The sequence below is a fragment of the Poecilia latipinna genome, unplaced genomic scaffold (assembly GCF_001443285.1).
Source record: "Poecilia latipinna isolate Pla-1442-1.1 unplaced genomic scaffold, P_latipinna-1.0 Scaffold118, whole genome shotgun sequence".
Lineage (NCBI taxonomy): Eukaryota > Metazoa > Chordata > Actinopteri > Cyprinodontiformes > Poeciliidae > Poecilia > Poecilia latipinna.
In genome coordinates this window covers 82,332-99,958 of record NW_015112734.1, presented here as the reverse complement: position 1 = coordinate 99,958, position 17,627 = coordinate 82,332, and the positions used below count along the sequence as shown (strand labels likewise).

The following is a 17,627-nucleotide window of genomic DNA, read 5'->3' as shown; positions in this document are numbered from 1 at the left end:
GACTCATCTTCCATGTGGAAGACCTCAGCAGCTGTCTGTTGAGCAGTTATCAAATGTTTCCCATCATTCTCGGCCATAACATGGTGATTTAATAACATTTATTCTTACTGGTCTCATGTAATTTTCTTAGATGTTGAATTTTGTTCTTCTTAGAATCTGTAAGTCATGATTTCTTTAAATTAAATTAATATTTTGATAATAATGTTACTTTTAGGATGTGACTGGAAAAATGAGAAACATCCAACAGCTGATTGTTTAATAGTAAATGTTGTAGTAGCTCTACAGCTAACATGCTAATGTGTCATTAGCTGAAGTCGGTTTGCAGTATTTTCTCTCTTTATGACTCTACTTTAAAACAACAGTTAAATTGAACAAGTAAAACAATTAAAATAGCAAACACAAATCAGTTTGTTTTTTAAAATGTGCAAACCGTTAGTGAATCTCAGTTTTGCTCCCTAATGATTAATTTTCTTTTTTCTTTTTAGATGCATTAGTCATTTGCTTTTAATTTGTTTTAGTTTTCATCCTCAGAGTTTGCACGCCGGCTGTAAATGTGGATCAATAGAAATTTGCATAACTCTCATCAGCAGTGAGTTTTGTTCATTGATGGAAACAGTCTCTGGTGTTTAAAAGCCATCGATTTCACAGGGACAACTTCTCATGTTTCGCTCTCACAGTCGATTACCCCACACTCCATTTTATCCCCAGTGGACACTGAGCTGGTCTTGAGGAGACATTGGCACAAATTATGCCCAACAGCTTGTATCCTCGAGAATATTTTATCCTCTATGCATGTTGTGAGGAGCTTTATGAGAGATTGTGCCGTTTCTAATTTTCATGCTATCGCTGACCTGTTGTGCAGTTTCTTTTTCAAAGCAAACGTTTGGGTTAATTAATCTACATTCTTTAATGTTTTCTTTAGCTTAGAAAACATGCACTTACTGGATCAAATGATGCTACTTGTTTTGTTTTGGTGTAAAAAGGCCAAGAAGCGAAGCCGTGTGATTGAGTGGGAGTCTCCTGCTCTCTAGGCTCGACTTTGTGTTCAGGTTGTCACACTTTGACGAATGATGGAGGAGATGTGAGGGATTGTTTGGCTCACGGCAAACTCCTCTGTAACCCTCATCCGTCATCTGCCATGACAGTTCGCCACAGATAGACAGACAGATTTTATTGTCATTCAATTGTAACAAGTAATAATAAAAGTATCAGTATAAATATATACAATAAAAGATTAAATTAATGGGAGTTTAGTGTCCTTATGGCAAGAGGGATGAAACAAGTTCAGCATTTAAAGCTGCTGAACTTTTCTCCAGAGGGAGAAGTTGGATACCTACCAAGATGGCTGTCAGCTACAAAGTTCCCAGAGGTGTGATGCCACATGAGAACGAGCTACAGAGGGATTATCGGTTGACGTCAGCAGGAAACTCTACTGCACATGTCGCCTTCAGATGCAGGCATGAATGCATTATTCTAACTATTTAAACTATTTACAATTAGGCTAATAAAATAATTTACAGCATGAAGCTCTGTGGCGCCTGCAGTTGACAGAGGTTTTATTTTTAGTGCATTGATTCTGTGCCTCCACTGTCTCCCTCAATCTGCTGCATTTTTAATTTCTGAAGGCTTAGTTTATCACTTGCCTTGATGGATGCAGCTACATCTTCATTTTCCCTTTGATTGTGACCAAACTAGGAAGAAATTAATATATTTTATTCATATTCGTACTTTAAATATGAATTCCCTTATTTTAAAAATAAAATTTACGTGTTAGGAAACTCTATTCAGGTGCCCTTATTATTCACCATGGATACGTTTGTCCTATTAAGGGGGACTTAACATATCTCATTGAGAGCTGATGATCTTACCATGAACAAGTTGCTTTAACGTTGCTAATTAGTAATGTACGACGTTTGTGCCGTTTTCTCTCGTCGTTTAAGACTGATGTCAATTTGTTAGCATAACTTATTTTATCACTCTGTGTTAAATAGTTGTAGACAACATGACAACATGCTAGCTACTCTTAAAACACCAAGATAAAAGCTTGTAACCACGGTAACCAGCTAGCGTTTAAAGGCCGGCTCGGGTCTTTCTGCAGTCAAGTTTACGCGCTCATCCGCTGTGTTTACAAGCAAATAATCCAGCTGAATTTAGCATGAATTTTCTCCCAGCATTCTGGGAGATGTAGGCAGAGGAAAGACTTTAGCTGCTCAAGCTCTCAAGGCCAGCAAAGCAAGGCTGGTGGAATCAACTAACTCACTTTTTGGTTACCTAGCAACTCACTCACTCTCTGGTTACCTAGCAACAGCCTTTTGAGTAACTGTCGCAGCAACAGTTTATGCATCATAACTACTTAAAAAAACAAACAAAAAAACAATGGTGTGGAGTGAAAACTGGATAAAACAGGAAATGTCATGCCACCAGTCTGGTAGTATTTCAAATATTTAAATACAAAAACGAATGAATATTTAGCAATATTGACTGATATGAAGCAGTTATATTTTAAGTTTTTTCTGGTCATATCACCTTATGTACAAGTAGGGCTAAGAGAATGAGTAAAAGGGAAAAAAAAAAGAACATATTGAACTTTATTTTTTAGGATTTATTTTGGTTTCTAGTGACCTTTATTTCACAGGAGACATAAGGCAAAGGTCAACAGGCTGGGACTCGAACGCATGACGCACCATCTACCCCCTGTGCCACCGCCACGCCCACAACAGATTGAGCTCAACAGATTTCTCTGAAGTGGCACAAAACTCCATTACTTCCTGTGTAGAAACAGTTTTTCTATTTTCACTTTAACACAATTGTTGAATCACGCAGCTCAGCTCTAATACTGGGATTATGTGACAAATTTGAACAGTGTTTGCAAAGAGGAAGAAAAGGAAATGCTGTGAAGCCAACAAAACATGTTCGTGACTGGTTGCAGCAGAATGAAAGTCGCTGTCAGTTCAGCTCCGCTCCCCTGATGCCACTCGCTATCAGAAAGCGATGCCGTGACTTGTCCCAACTCACGAAGCGTCCCTGGACTTTGGTAAAATGTAACAGGAACGCTGAGGAGCTGAAATAAAACCCACTTTTCTGCTAACAACCAGCCATTAAAGTGGGCTGATTGTATTTGGTTTGTTTATTGAACTCTTGGAGATTAATTTGAATTGATTTAACACTTAACAAACCAGCATGTCTTAGATTAACACTTAAATCCTTCTGGTGTGATTTACACTTACTTTAAAACAGGCAGTACTTTCTCACATTTGCCCAGAGCTACAAGTTAATGATTGTTTCTCTGATTTCACAGAGCTTCACTTTAAACCTTGTATGCACATGTGTTTTGTGTGATTCATGAATTCAGTGAAAGAGGTGCAGCAGGGAAAGTCACTTGTTTTTCCTTCTATTCTGGACGATATTAAATTGCTTCCAATGCTGAGTTCATTTAATCTCAGTCATCATCCATATTTCATGACTATAGGTTGGGTCCAAAACGTAGACAGATCAGTAAATCTCCTTTTTCTCCACATCAGACAGAGGAAGCAGTTGCATTGTTGCAGATGAGACTCCAGTCTATTTATTCAAACCTGCAGAGGAGTTTTTCTGCAGACTTTAAGTGTATATCGGCGGATAAATGTGAATAGGTGAATGTGGGTTTAGTTAAAATACTGAATGGTCAGTAGGACTGGAAAAGCACTATTTGTAAATTGAAGTCAGCTAAATAAAAACAATATTAGTCGACCAGATCTCGCTTTCCTGTAGCGCGTCCGTTGATTGACGTCTGTTAAGCAGGTAGACGTCTCAAAACAACAATATTATCGTTTATCGCAATAACTTCTGGGACAGTTTATCATGACAGTATTTATATATCTCAAATTAAGAGTTTCAGTAGGCATGTACACTTTTGTAATGGCACTGTAAAACATCTAGAACTATGATTCACCTGTGAAATACAATAAACTTTATGTTTTGAAGGAACTGCTGTTTCATTCATCGCTCTGACTTGGTGTTTTACTCTGGCCTTGTGTATTAGGCATTCATGATTTCAGGTTGCTTTGGGGTTTACACAAATGTCTGAAATGTGTCATCTCTTGGCTTAAAAAACAGAACAGGAAAGGAAAGTAGATCAGTTACAACTTTAAAAAATGGAAATTAATATTCAGTTCAAAGAAGGAAGAGGCAGTGAGAAAATAATAAGATAAAAATATCCAAACAAACAAATAGTTTGTTTGGATTTCTATTCTTGTCTTCTTCGCAAATGTATGAATTTTTGTCACAATAAACTTTTCTGGACAATAAATAGTCAGTAATTATTGCGATAAATGATAATATTTCATGTAATGTATTGATAATGGCACAATAATGCAATATTCCTCTCCTATTAGTGAAGAAAACTTAACTCTACAACTGGGAGATATTTTAAATGATTAAAAACGACAAGTAAAACATTTACAATCAAAACCATCAACTTATCTTCAAAATGTTGATAATCAGAAAGGCCATTATGATTTATTGCGGACTTTAATTTTCATAAAGTACATCAAAATAGAAATAGGGAATGAATACATGTGATAATGTTTGTGTGAATGAATATAATATAAACGTAAAATCTGCATCATGTTTGCTCAGCTGCCCACTAAAAGTTTCCCTCAGTCTCTCTCTGCTTCCAGCACAACATGTCATTTCTCGCTGCCCGGAGTTCTCTGAGTGCGAATGTTCTGCGCTCACTGCTGAATGATGATGGTAGGAAACGCAAACGGGCTCAGATGTGCAGTAGGTAGGAGTAAGAGCAGTGAGTCAGCCAGCTTCATAGCCACCGACGACAACACCGCTGGCATCGCTTCATCCTCGCCCAAATGCCTTTTTTCTGCTTTTCACAATCCTTGTTTACGTATCGTTCCAGATGACTCAAATCATTTATAGAAATAGATCATTTGCAGCACAGGTGTGTGGGTTGGCAATTTATGTAGGGTCCAAAAAGCCTGAAAGAAGATTTTTCCTCTCTTTAGTTTTGGACATAAACGTACAGCTTTTAAATGAAGAGCCCACTGCACTGAACCCCTATAAAGCCTCCTGGTTATTCCACCAAATATTGATTTCTGAGTTAAAACATTAGTATTGTTGTTTTCTTTGCGTTATTTGAGGTCTCAAAGCACTGCATCTTTTTGTTATTTTCACCACTTCTCATTTTCTGCAAATAGATCCAAAATATTTTTGCTTGGAATATCAGAGACATGTTGTCATTAGTTCATAGAATAAAAGAACAATGTTCATTTTTCTCAAACATAAACCTATAAAAAGTAAAATCAGAGAGACTGATCGTTTTAAATGCTCTCAATGTTTTCCAGAGCTATGTGAGTCTCTATTTTAGAAATGTGTTTATTTTGACTCATCAATACATGTGGGAATGTGACTTGAAAGAAGCAGTTGTTATTGCCTGTCAATTTGCAACGGGTTAAAGTGATGTTTGTGGTTTTGTGGAGTTAGTAAGGCCCAGAAGAATCACCATTATGTGAAAACCTGTTGTTAAAAAAAATCCAATCTGCCTCACGCTTTATAAAACCCAATTATCTCGCAAATTGCGACAGTCCTGATTCAGCCATAGTGTGAGATATGTTTGTTTGTTTGGAGAAAACCTCTGCTTTCTAAAGCAGGTGAGTCTGACAGGGTTCCTACGAAAAGCTTTGGAGAATCCACAGGTAAACACTCATTAAAATTTTGAAAAGGGCCATTAAGATGCTGCAAGGCAGTTATATGGGACCTGAAGCAGAATTTAATCTGAGGCCCGTCTTCCTGTTAGCAACATCAGCACCACTTGCATCACTTCCAGTTTATTTGGCTAAACTTTAAAGACATCATGGATAATTGGTTATTATATGCTGACTTAAAAAGTAAAATAAAATCCAGCTCAGACACAAAGAAAATAGATGACAGATGACACTGTTACCAACTTAGCAACTTTTTAAAAATATTTACCACACAATAAAAGAAGAAAAAAAAAATCTATCAGCAAGTGCAGCTTTTTAAATATCAGCAATGGGCCATAAAAAAGCGATCGGTTCACCGCTCCTTTCTTTTAATAACAGCAGTAATTAATCAGTGTAATGGCTGTTAATACAAACATCTTCGAAATCATCCGGTTTGAGTCAGTTTGGCACAATCTGTGGAGAGTTACAAAACTTTGACATCACCAGCAACTGAGAGAGGAGCAGAAATGGTTCAGGATGGGATCTGGTGTTATTAAGATAATAAAAATAATGACTTTAACTCTGAACATCTTCAGTTTCTTCTCCGAGGGGCGGACAGTCGCGTTGCTGGGATGAGTCGCCCCTCTGAGATAATTGCAGGGAAAACCTGCACACATATAATTGCACAGGATAAAAATTCAGTGTCATAAATTCAATTGGAGACGCACCAATCCGATATTAATATCTGTATCGGCCCCGATATTGAGAAAAATTCTAGATCGAGTATCGTGACAGTGTTTCTGATCAATAAGTTTAATTCAATGCTTTGTGCTCTGTAATTATTTTACATTATGTTTAGAAATCCTAATTACATTTTCTGAACCATTAGGAAGAAGATTATTTTTACATGTCTTATGGTAGTCAACTTATTGTTTTTGTTTTATTATTTATTTTAAATCACTGTTTATACTCCCAGTTAAAGGAGTATAACTCAACAAATTAAAGTTGTTTTTACATGTTTGACCATGCTTGTGAAGCTATTGGTGTTTTTAATTGTGCTGTGCTGGTGCAGAGTTAACAAATAAATTTATAATTTGGTACATTTATATCAGCTGATACTAAGCCTTGGATATCTGTACCGGTTTCTGAAGTGATAAAAGTGGATCGGTTCATCCCTTAATTCAATGTCAAAAAAGTTTGGCTCTAATGAGATTATATTTTGTTCATGCAAAATGTTTCTGCAATCTGACAGTACATATAAAACAGTATTTTACCCTTTTTCAGCACAATCTCTTTGCAAACTATAAACACTTTTACCCTTAATTCTTGTTTTATGATAAAATGAATTGAATATGGGGAGTTTTATCTCACTGATAATTTTCTTTTTTGTGTGTCTCCTCACATTTCTGCCAGAGGCAGATTAACAGGCTCATAAATGTTGCAGCCTGCACCTCTGTGTCCGCTGGGCCGTCTCCACAGCATGGGGCACATTGTTATCGCTTCTCCTCAGGTTGAGTCACTAGGAATTAACAAATAGAGGAGCAGCATCTTCCGGCCACTTGATGGTCCTCAGAGGGAAAAAACTGGAAAAAACCGGAGGCCTCGGCCAGCAAGAGGACAAGTAGTTAAATAAATAAAATGTAATCTGCTCTTGTTGTCAACTTCTGGCAGGAGCAACCTGTTCCACTGCTGAAAAATTACATCTGTTGCTATGGAGTTGTACTTTCCAGGGATAATTTTTTAAATTGTTTCCTACCAGGTTGTCAGTAGGAGGCAGGGCTTTACGCAGAAGAAATTAATGTTATCTAACCAGACTCATGTTAACAAAAGTCACAAACGGGGAGGATTAATGGGTAACGGGGAGGATTAATGGGTAACGTGCAGTTTTGTTCAGTGCCTGCAGGTTAATCGGATTTATCTGCATGTATCAGTTGTTGTGCGGACGCCGTTATAATCGAGCTGTGTTACTTAATTGACACCATTTAATGGGGAAATGGAGTAAACACTGCAGGGAAGATGGTTTCTCAGTAAAATTAAATGCAGCTGATGGATATGTGCGTTTAAATCAGAAAACAGACACTTTTTTGTTTTGCTTTGTTTGTTGCCTGATGAGATTAGGCTGATTATATTAAAAGAAACCAATCAAAATACAGGACATTCTGTGCTACGCAAAAAACCAAAGGTAATTATTTGATGCTTTTACTGCAGGAATCATTAGATTATGTTTTGTTGTACATAAAAGAAGAAAGTCACATTTGAAGTTGCAGCTGCAGACGTTGATGGAGATTGAATCTGTTGTGACAAAAGTTTCTGGTCTATTTAATCTTCCTTCAGCTCAAAGCTTCAGTCAATAACGAATCTTACAGTCAGAATAGCTTCTTACACCTTTAAAGATTATTTTAATTAAAAAGTGAATTTAAGCGACCAGCGCCTGGGACATGAGTCCATTATACTCTGACAGAGAAAACATGTAACAGCCTGCGCCTCTCCTTTCTGTCAGCCCAAAGACAGTGAGGTCCAGGGAGACGCTGGGTTTGTTTCAGCTGTTAGCCGCTAACAATTAGCCAGGACACCAGAGACAGTCGAGACACATGACAAGCTGCAGACAGGCAGAAAACACCCAGATACTCCTCCTGATGAAAGCCTGAACACGAAATGTTTATGATAAAGATCTGCTGTTTGAGCTGCAAATGTTACTTTATTTTTTCTTCAGTGAAACAAGCTGTCGTGTTTTATGTCCTGCGTCTGTTTTATGTTTAGTTTGAAGTGGCGCACATTAACCGCTCTGCTGAAATGTCTCCGTCTGCTACAGCCTCATGTTTCCTAAGGGATTGATGTTTTCCATCCGTGTTACATAAATGGATATAAACTAAAAGATAAATGGGGCTCTTTAAGACGGGGTTGTCCAAAGTGTGGCCCTGGGGCCATTTCCTGCCCCTGGAGTGATTCTGTGAGGCCCTGAGTGGGATTTAGGACAGAGACTTTTTATGTTTGGACAAAAGTATTACCAACAAGTTAAAATCTTCATTGTGAAACATTAGGCATAATTGAAAGTATTTATCTTTTAATAGCCACACTTTGCTTATTCATCTGTCCAGTGACTTTTATTCAAAATCAGATTAGTTGTTTTCACAGAAAAAATAATACAAATCCTGCTCTTGAGAATAGAGTAAATTGTTTCAACTAGCTGAAAACATTTTTTTAACAAGGGAAATATGTGCAAACTACTCATTTTTTTTTTGCTTAACTAAAACATTGCATACTTAGTTTATTGTTGGTCTCATGAAAACAATTCATAATATTTTTTTAAATAGGTTTTAGATTTTATGTTGGTATTTTTGTTAAGCTCTTTGACTTGACAGTTTTGGCCCAAATGACAAAACTTTTTCACATCCTCGATTTAAGAGATCATCATGAAATATTTTTTTGTTTTTCAATGTATCGCATGTTTTTAAATTGATTAGAAGACAAATCTTTGAGTGTTTATGACATCCACATGAGGTAAAATCCCAACATTTCACAGCTGTTGCAAAAGTTTGATCTTAAAACTTTAAAGAAGTTCTTCTGGGGATCATGCTCACCGGGTTCCCCAGAGTTTCATTGGATTTATGTTGGAGCCCAGAAACAAATGAATTGGAAAGCAGCAGGAAACAAACAGCTTGTAATTATTCAGAACCAAGACATAATCTGCCCACCATCACCCTTAAATCTGCTTTCTGTTTTCACCTACAGACTCGTTCCCGGTGTAAAAATGCCGTGTAATTTAACGCTGATACATATTTTTTATGCAAATTCATCGCATTAGTTCTTAATGCATCTTCCTAATGTGATAACAAAAAGAGGAATGTGCAGCCATTTTCCTCCCGCTGCTCCTGTGAGCGTCTTCCTCTGAAGCCTCCACAGCGTTTTTTTATGCAGATGGCCTTTCTTTCTGACACATAATGAAAGTGTTTGCTTGAAGCCAGAGATGCTTTGTGATGTAGAGGAGCATTTACTTTGTGGCCCTTCCAGGCTTTGTATTTTTGCCTTCAGCAGATGGTGATACTCATCCTGAACCGCGCTCACACTGCCCAGGAAATCAGTCAGGAAGGAGCCAGTTTCCGTCAGTTGCTGCTGCAAACGTCATGATTCCACCTAGAGTCTGATATGTCATCCTGACCCTCCTGTGAAAATATTCTGCATATTTATTCTGATTTCTTAGTTTGACAAAAGATGAACAGTTTTGTAAGATAGCTGAAAAAATTTGGAAGTTTTAAAATCCTCCAACTTAGGATATTAAAATTTCGGTAACACTTTATTTGAAGGGGGTTGAATAAGACTGACATGACACTGTCATAAATCATTACTGATGTAAATTTGTCATAAAAGTATTACTGATTGCACTTTAAAAATTAGGTAACTTTATGTTATTAAAGGTAAAGTTTAAACAGTAATGATTTCTTGGTTAATGTCAAGTTGTCATAACAAAGACATTTTGAATAATGTCAACTTTGTATTAAAAGTGTCATAACTTACCGAATGACGCTTTATGACAACAGTCATAAATATTCATGAAGGCTTATTCATGTTCATGACAGGTGTTATGTCATGTTTATGACAGTCTTATTCAACCCCCTTCAAATAAAGTGTTACCAAAATTTCTAAAAACTCTTTCTTCTTGAAATAGCAGCCTTGATGCAAATAAAATTATGTCCTGCTGAAATGTGAAAAGGCAAAACAAGAATCCCATGTTGGTCAGAAACATGAACTTTATAGACAATAGAAGCAAATAACACAGAACAAAAGGCAAATAGTTCATTGATATATTATTAATTAATCTCTAAACACTTTATGATTCATTAATAACTCTATATTATGCATTAATTAAGAGTGAGAAGGAAACACAATCTACAGGTTTTTTGACAAATACTGAGCCAAATCTTTCCACCTACATATTTCATCTAGAGTTGTAGATTTCAGACTACCTTGTAAGCACAATAAGCATTAAACATAATTATTTTTAGCATATAATCTACTTTCTATGGGGCATATTTCCTGCCATAATCTGAGAGCACATTTTCAGTTTGAAAGCAGGATTTCATGTCTTTCTTCTCAATGCTTGTACTCAAAATTTCTTCTCAAATATTTACTGTGATTCCTTAAAACTTTCTCTTTGCACTCAAAACTGGTTTTAACTCCCTGCTTGCAAACCTCTCTGCTCGCTTGCGAATCATCTTCTGCTGCAGCTTGGAACAAAAAAGTGACTTTTTTTTTTTCCAGAAAAGTTCCCAGTAGACCAAAAGAGGTCTGTTGGCAACCTCTGATTATTAAAAAAATTAAATATAGCATTGAAAGAAGTAATGCAACGCTTTAACGAGATGCAGGTTTGTTATTTTTTGTCTGATCGGATTAAACTGAAGTCAGATTTTCTTCCATTTTTCTGTCCTCGTCTCCATCATCAGTGGAAGGGAGAAAAATTGTGCAGGAACATAAACTGAGAATTATCTTAAAACTTTATCCACGTTTATTTTGAGTTGTATATCTGCCAACTTACAAACCTCAGCAAAATGTGCTCCCACTTCCCACGTTATTTTTAGAGACAATGTCAGCCACATGAGAGGCTTGACGGACAGGAGTCAGAAAATGGACATCTGGAGTGACATTTGCAGGATTATCTTCCTGCCGCTGTCCTTCCCAAACAGCGCACTCCTGTCACCATATTTGAAAATGTGTAGCGAATCATAAGAACTGATTCCTGGTGAGTTAAAAGCTTCACATCTCAACTGTGACGAAACACAAAGAATTAATCTAGAATAATGTCTGTTTCTCCTGATCCAAAATGTCATGAAAATGTGTAAATATTTACTGGGGATGATTTTGCCCTACAGATCTAACGTCCCAACCAACAGCAAGCGGAAACCTCTAACGTGATCAAAGCTGATTTTCATTATTTACAGAAACTCTCTGGGCTGTTTTGGCTTCGATGCGGGTCGTGAGCCTCGCATGCATGTCTGAGTAGCTTGTAAAGACAGAAAATAGAGTTTCTGATCCATCTGGCAGCAACAGCGCAGCGGCTTAGTTATCGAGCGCTCAAGTAGATGAGTAAAGCACTTTTCCTCCATGTGGAAACTGCGGCCTCTGAGTCGGTCATGGCACAGCACGTCGGCGTTATGAATGCGGCAGTTCTCTGTAAACCTGCATGATGTACGGCACAATCCGCTCCAAACCAAACAGAGATTTCTGTCCTTACACTTTTCCTGACCTCGTTCTCATTATTGGTCCAATCCCGAGTCCTGCTTGATTTGTTTTCCTGCTTTTTTAATGTGGTAGAATATCTGAAAAAATTGCGTGTCACCCTTGTTTGTCTTTTCTGGCACTGGAGAGAGCCGTCAGATGGCACACACCTGTGCCAACAGCCCCCAAGCTTGCTGTTGCATCATTACATGGTTGTGTTTCCTCTGACTGAGTTGGACTCAATCTGTGTTAGTTTCAGGGATGAGGAAGCTGAACGCTCTGCTAAATCAAACGTAAAACAGGATAATAGTAGCTCAAAATGTCAAAGTAACAAAAGAAAATTCTTTTGACAACATGGAAATGTAACAGAAGGAAGCGAAGACAAAAAATGAGTTTGTTGGTTGGACTTTAAACCAAGAAAAAATAATTTAATGGTTGATAAGACGATAAACTGAAGTATTGATGTAAACTGTGGATTTTTAGACTTGGTTTAAAATAATAACAAAACTAACCAAAAATATAAATCATGTTAAAGATTAGATTAGGACTGCAACTAACGATTATTTTAGTAAGCAATTACTCTGATGATTAATCGATTAATCGGATAAAAAAAGATTGTATAGGCTTTCCATTAAAGACGTTTCTAAGACAATATTAGAAACATGTTAGAAGATGCAAAAAAATATTTCAGTTCCTTTTTTGAAAATGAAAAACATTTTAAGGCTAAAATGCAATAACATCCTTCAGTGAATGTGAACCAGGTGAAGCTAAAGCTAATCCACTTGAGGAGTTTTTGCTGAAACGTATTTACAGGTAAATGTATTTTTATCTTAAATACAAAATGTATAAATGCTTTGTACAGTTTTAGCCCAGTTACTGCTCTGAGTATGTTACTTTTTCATTTAATGATTATTTGATTAAATTAGTTGACAATTATCTCAATAATCGATTCTTCATGATTAATCTGATTAATTGTTTCAGCCCTAGATTAGATTAGATTTGTGACACTTACGGGGTCACAAATCTTTGGTCTTGTTAGGTAAAATTTAAATTTTAGAATTTTAAATTTCAGCTGGTTAGATTGAGTCTGTTAACTTTCCCTCCGTCACAGAAACCACTGAGACCTCCTGCAGTAAAATGTCGTGGAAAGGCTTCAGAGAACGAGGCTGCTGGTGATAAAAGACTATTTTTGTGACCTTGTGCTGATTGTGACCTTTTTCTTTTCACAAACTCAGACTCTGAGTTTGTGTTGTACATTAAACCATTTTACTTTTCACTTAAAGTATCACTGCACTGCTGCGATGCCACCGTTTCTAAAACCTCTTCAAACTGATAAAACAGAAGTGTTGGCGTGTCTTTCCCTGCTTAAGTTTACTTAATTTAATTTGTAGATACCAGATCATTTATACTAAAAGTGTCTAGCTTTCCTTAATTACATAGCCACAATTGCTACCTGTTAGTTTTTTTATGTGACGTTTTCATTGATCAGAAAAAATGATGGGATTTTCCTCATAAGCAGATTTCTTTTGGTGTATTTCTTCTTTGTTTTTAATTAAATGAATACATTTCCTAGCTAACTAACTAAATAACTCTGGTGCAGTTCGAATTCATATTGAATGTCAGGTGGACCAGAATCGAACTATAGCGCACGGCATTCTGGGTAAAAGCAGCGCTAGTGGGAGAAATGGCTCATTGTCTTTTTAAGACTAAAGACAAATCGTACAATTGGTAAAAACTGACACCACTCCACTTTTCTTTACATTTTGTGAAGAAATAAATTGTGCTTGGTGTTTTCTTCTGACGTTTCTGTGTTGTTTTCTTCAGCCGTTCTCGGTGCAGTGCCCCCACAGGCGAGGAGGGGAACAGCTTTTTCAAATATTTTGGCTCGTGCCATGTGAAAGGAAACCACAGCAACTGAAAAATGTAACAAATGTTGCAACTTTGTTCTCCAATCGAACCGAGTCTACTGGACTGTTGGACTCTGAAAACACCTTTAGGTAATCTTTAGGTTCCTCATGTTCTCAGTTAGCTTTTCTTTGTCATGGTTCTTTGGTCCGGTGGCACCTTTTCATACAGACCAGTGGGTCTCAGGGGTCTCACCATTCTTCAGGGACCACTGTCCTGCATGTTTCAGGTGTGCAGAAGTTGTGGGCCCTTAGGCTTTAATAAATTTGTGATTATCAGAACTTAATATCATGTAATGCATTTATTTAACATAGATGCAGTGGAGCAGAGATGCATCATGAAAACAGTGGATTCAGGATTGAGCCCACTGTTATAGACAGTTTTGTTCTTTTACTGTAATAAACTCCTGCATTTCCCATTTCTGTCTCGTCTCAGCTGGAACCATAAAAAGGACCCTGCAGTCTGAAAGCACCCAAAGCCAAGGTCAGAAAGACCTGATCTGAGCAAATCCAGAGGAGAAATAGAGGCAGAAACCTTAAGAACACGTCTCCTCTTTTAAAACCTCAAATATAATGGGGAGAAAAACATGCAATAACGATGATAAAATCATATTATAAACATCTATTCACTATACACCTGTAAATCTATATTAAAATGTCTAGATGCTTTAATGTCACTGTATTTACCTGCAGCTTTATTGCAGCAACCACACTCTTCTTCCTCTTCATCTCCCTTTGTCACCTCACACAAACATAACAAATTTGTAATATCCATAATTGGTTTAGTTTGGCTGGTAATATGAGATGTAAACGCAACAAATTTAAATCAGGAGCAAGCAGGGGGCGGCAGGCATAATGCCACTGATTCATCCCGTCGGTGCACATCTGCTGGAGCCGTGAGTCAAAGGGAATCACTGCGGTGCTTAGTCACAACGTGACCGGACCCGCCTTTGTTTAAGAATCACAGCCCAGTCGATGAGGAGAAGCAGACATCTGCTTCTTCAAATCGTCCTTCCTCTCCGGTTTGTTTTGTTTTGTGGTAAAATTAGGAAATCTAGGCAGAACACAAGCAAAAAGTCTTTTGGCAACATGAAAATGTAACAGAACCGAGCAAAGAAGACGAGTGAGCAAAAATTTTTATTTGTGGTTGACTGAAGCTGATTAACTGACATGTTGATGTAAACTATGGATTTTTAGATTTGGTTTAAAATAAAAACTAGCCAAAAATATAAATCACATTACAGATTAGATTAGAATTAGGGCTGGATGATTTGACTGAAAAAACATATCACAACATAACAATTAATCAATATTAATTTATTAGTGTTTTGTCTTTATCTGGAAGAAAAGAGGATAAAACCTTTTCTGTTTTATCCTCAGTTTTCACTACATGTCATTTTTTATTTTTAAGCAGCTTGGAGGCACAGCAGTGAAACCTCAAACTGCTGCTGTGCCAGTTGCTTCATAAGTTGTTGCTAGGTAACCACAGAGTGACTCAGCAGGTTGTTGCTAGGTAACTACAGAGTTACTCAGGAGGTTGTTGCTAGGTAACCAAAGAGTGAATGAGTAGATTCCACCAACTGCACTAAGCTAGCTGTGAGAGGTTGACCGGCTAAAGCCGTTCATCTGCCTACATTTCCCAGAATGCATTGCAGTTTTGGCTTGGGTTTCAGTGAAATTATTGTTGTTGAATATTCTATCTGATGTATTATCTACTGATATTGATCACTCTCTATTGCGATATATATTGTTGTTGATTTATTTCACAGCCCTACACTGAATGTTTGATTTTGTCCCAAAACGTTTGAGCTCTTATTGGGAATTTGTAATATGTTTTGGTTTTAAGAAACACTGAGAGCAGGTTTTACTCAAAGTTCTCCATCTGTAATAAATGTAACTTTTTCAAAACCTTAAAAAAGGTTTCCCTCGCCCGCCTGCAGCTGTTCCTTTCTCCCCATCTGGAGCGTTTTCTTTTCACAATCAGAACTCAAACCAAATCCCATTCTGCCTCAAGATGCTGTTAATGTTTGATTATACTAATAATTGGCATTTTCATTTATTCCAAATAGAATCAAAGCTGCATTAGACTTTATGTTAAACACAAACTGCTGCTGCTGCTGTGAAGGCTGGTTGTTGATCACATGTGATTAAATTAAGGTATAAAATACTGAAATCTGGTTTCGCTTTGCGCCTTCTGAAGGAGGAAAATGCAGAAGAAGACAGCTGCAGGTAGAATAATCCTAAATCTGTTGTAATAGGGTTCACATCTTATGAATGTTGCATTAATAATTTCTTCTCATGGTTTCATAAGAAGAAACCATGAACGTTTTCTTCTTATGCCTCTTTATTGTAGCTAAAATACTTTGTTCTGTTGGGTCGTTTTCATGTACACTATTGAAGTGGACCTCTTTAAGTTTTATTTACCTCTTATTTGGTGTTGGAGATGCTTCAGACGTGGATTTTTTAGTTCAGTGTTTAAGCTGCTTTTGGTTCATATCTGAATATTAAGCTGCTGATATGGAAATTTCATTTATGAAAGAATGAGGATCAGTTTCAATAATAAGAGAGAGATTAATCTTTGTCTTAAAGTTTCTTTATTCGAAGGCAAAGATCCATCTCACTGAAGACAGTCACATCACATTGTTATGTAGTTAAAACAAGGAAAAGGCCCACCAAAGTCTGGTCTCTACTGCTAGATGGACCACAGAGACGATCCTGACCCCACCTCATGAACCGTCCCTCACCTCCTGGAAGGGAAGACTTTATGGCAGGACAGAGCCGATAAGGATTTCAGGAGAAACTTCTAATTTTTCCTTGTCAGTTATTCATGGGTTCAGGGTCAAACAAGGGTACAAACTACATTCCACACATGTCAGTGCTTTAAGATCAAGCATTTTACCCAAGATGTCTTCAGATCTCTTATACTATCACATCTAAACATTGTCTGGAAACTTCTTTAATGGAAAAACACAGAAATACAAAAAGACAGCAGATATAATCAGTAAAAAGTATCATCAGTTCCATCACAAATGAAATAAGGCTTTCTACTGCACTGCGCATCGTGACATTTCCTCGTGTGCAGACAGTTTTTCCGACAGCGAATCTCTCCTCTTTTCTTCTTCTGCTTGTTTTTGATGATTAGTTACTGTCTGACCTTTCTGACCTCCTTCAGCTGATCCTCAGGGAGTTTCAGAGTTTGAAGACAAAGTGATCAGAACAGCAGGAAATGTCTGGCTCACATGTCCGATATTTTAGTTTCAGACTCGTTTCAACTGGATTTTTAAGGTTTTTCATTGAACATGTCTTATACTTCTGTTTCTTATATTTTAGTTACGTCTCATATACAACACACTGTAATTCCCCTGGTAGATTATAGATTATCCTGGGAAACATTTCTGAACTTTGATGAAAGAAAAGGACATTTAATCCTAACGCCATCCTGCAAGTGATTGATTTGGTTTGCCAGTCCAAACACCCAGTATGTTTAAAAAGTATCAATAAGTTGATGCCAAAACAAGTTATGGAATAAAAGTATTTTGTGCTTATTTAGTAAGTTGGATACAAACATAAGCTTTTGGTTTCTTCTGCTTCATTTCACTGAGTTTCTGAGATTTACTCAGCAGGAAAGTCACTTTATTTTATTCTTTGTCTTAATCTTTCTTGTCTGCGTTGAAAAAACTTTCTGAGAGGAAACTCTTATTGCCGTTTAACCTTTACTCAGGTATTTTCTTCACTCAATGCAGTGTGAAGGATATCAGGTGTTTTTTCGGTGTTTGGTTCATACTTTTATGTTTGCTGCGGTTAATTCATTTTTTACTTAGACAACATGAAGCTC

At 37.1% G+C, this 17,627-nt stretch overlaps 1 protein-coding gene across 3 annotated transcripts in view; it reads left to right on the top strand.

Moving 5' to 3' along the window:
- Positions 1-17,627, top strand: part of LOC106944913 (cAMP-specific 3',5'-cyclic phosphodiesterase 4C) — a 126,668-nt gene that overhangs the window by 28,136 nt on the left and 80,905 nt on the right. The window lies entirely within an intron of this gene.